The sequence below is a fragment of the Oncorhynchus nerka genome, linkage group LG5, assembly GCF_034236695.1.
Source record: "Oncorhynchus nerka isolate Pitt River linkage group LG5, Oner_Uvic_2.0, whole genome shotgun sequence".
Taxonomy (NCBI): Eukaryota; Metazoa; Chordata; class Actinopteri; order Salmoniformes; family Salmonidae; genus Oncorhynchus; species Oncorhynchus nerka.
Genome location: NC_088400.1, coordinates 8756972 through 8759471, shown reverse-complemented (window position 1 = coordinate 8759471; position 2500 = coordinate 8756972). Strand labels below are relative to the sequence as shown.

General features: G+C 49.4%; 1 protein-coding gene across 3 annotated transcripts in view; it reads right to left on the bottom strand.

Annotated features, from left to right (window-relative positions):
• LOC115117283 (probable E3 ubiquitin-protein ligase MID2) overlaps positions 1–2500 on the bottom strand; it is a 223742-nt gene that overhangs the window by 91195 nt on the left and 130047 nt on the right. The gene's annotated exons all lie outside the window — the stretch shown is intronic.

The following is a 2500-nucleotide window of genomic DNA, read 5'->3' as shown; positions in this document are numbered from 1 at the left end:
TCTGGTACACTATGAACACACATAGACAGGTCTGGTCTGGTACACTATGAACACACATAGACAGGTCTGGTGCACTATGAACACACATAGACAGGTCTGGTGCACTATGAACACACACATAGACAGGTCTGGTGCACTATGAACACACACATAGACAGGTCTGGTCTGGTGCACTATGAACACACATAGACAGGTCTGGTCTGGTACACTATGAACACACACATAGACAGGTCTGGTCTGGTGCACTATGAACACACACATAGACAGGTCTGGTCTGGTGCACTATGAACACACATAGACAGGTCTGGTGCACTATGAACACACACATAGACAGGTCTGGTCTGGTGCACTATGAACACACACATAGACAGGTCTGGTCTGGTGCACTATGAACACACATAGACAGGTCTGGTGCACTATGAACACACACATAGACAGGTCTGGTGCACTATGAACACACACATAGACAGGTCTGGTCTGGTGCACTATGAACACACATAGACAGGTCTGGTGCACTATGAACACACACATAGACAGGTCTGGTCTGGTGCACTATGAACACACATAGACAGGTCTGGTCTGGTGCACTATGAACACACACATAGACAGGTCTGGCCTGGTACACTACGAACACACATAGACAGGTCTGGTCTGGTCTGGTCTGGTCAGGTCTGGTACACTACGAACACACATAGACAGGTCTGGTCTGGTGCACTATCAACACACACATAGACAGGTCTGGTCTGGTGCACTATGAACACACACATAGACAGGTCTGGTCTGGTACACTACGAACACACATAGACAGGTCTGGTCTGGTACACTATGAACACACATAGACTGGTCTGGTCTGGTCTGGTCTGGTCTAGTCTGGTCGGGTCTGGTCTGGTGCACTATGAACACACACATAGACAGGTCTGGTCTGGTACACTACGAACACACATAGACAGGTCTGGTCTGGTCTGGTCTGGTCTGGTCAGGTCTGGTCTGGTCGGGTCTGGTCTGGTCTGGTCTGGTACACTATGAACACACACATAGACAGGTCTGGTCTGGTCTGGTCAGGTCTGGTCTGGTCTGGTCGGGTCTGGTCTGGTCAGGTCTGGTCTGGTCGGGTCTGGTCTGGTCTGGTCTGGTACACTATGAACACACACATAGACCGTCTTATCGATCTGCTACAAAACCCCCTGTTAGTCTAACTGGTCTGTCTGCTACACTCTACTGACACGTTGGTCCTTCCTGTTTGGCCCTGTCCGGGGGTATCATCGGATGGGGCCACAGTGTCTCCTGACCCCTCCTGTCTCAGCCTCCAGTATTTATGCTGCAGTAGTTTATGTGTCGAGGGGCTAGGGTCAGTCTATTATAACTGGAGTATTTCTCCTGTCTTTTCCGGGTCCTGTGTGAATTTAAGTATGCAAACTCTAATTCTCTCTTTCTTTCTCTTGTAGGACCTGAGCTCTAGGACCATGCCTCAGGACTACCTGGTATGATGACTCCTTGTTGTCCCCAGTCCACCTGGCCGTGCTGCTGCTCCAGTTTCAACTGTTCTGCCTGCGGCTATGGAACCCTGACCTGTTCACCGGACGTGCTACCTGTCCCAGACCTGCTGTTTTCAACTCTCTAGAGACAGCAGGAGTGGTAGAGATGCTCTTAATGATCGGCTATGAAAAGCCAACTGACATTTACTCCTGAGGTGCTGACCTGTTGCACCCTCGACAACTACTGTGATTATTATTATTTTACCATGCTGGTCATTTATGAACATTTGAACATCTTGGCCATGTTCTGTTATAATCTCCACCCGGCACAGCCAGAAGAGGACTGGCCACCCCCCATAGCCTGGTTCCTCTCTAGGTTTCTCCCTGGGTTTTGGCCTTTCTAGTGAGTTTTTCCTAGCCACTGTGCTTCTACACCTGCATTGTTTGCTTTTTGGGGTTTAAGGCTGGGTTTCTGTACAGCACTTTGAGACATCAGCTGATGTACGAAGGGCTTTATAAATACATTTGATTTGGTCAGACTGCTACTCTCTCTACTGACACGTTGGTCTAACTGGTCAGTCTGCTTCTCTCTCTACTGACACGTTGGTCAGTCTGCTACTCTCTCTACTGACACGTTGGTCTAACTGGTCAGTCTGCTTCTCTCTCTACTGACACGTTGGTCAGTCTGCTACTCTCTCTACTGACACGTTGGTCAGTCTGCTACCCTCTCTACTGACACGTTGGTCAGTCTGCTACTCTCTCTACTGACACGTTGGTCAGTCTGCTTCTCTCTCTACTGACACGTTGGTCAGGCTGCTACTCTCTCTACTGACACGTTGGTCAGTCTGCTACCCTCTCTACTGACACGTTGGTCAGTCTGCTACTCTCTCTACTGACACGTTGGTCAGTCTGCTTCTCTCTCTACTGACACGTTGGTCAGTCTGCTACTCTCTCTACTGACACGTTGGTCAGTCTGCTACCCTCTCTACTGACATGTTGGTCAGTCTGCTTCTCTCTCTACTGAC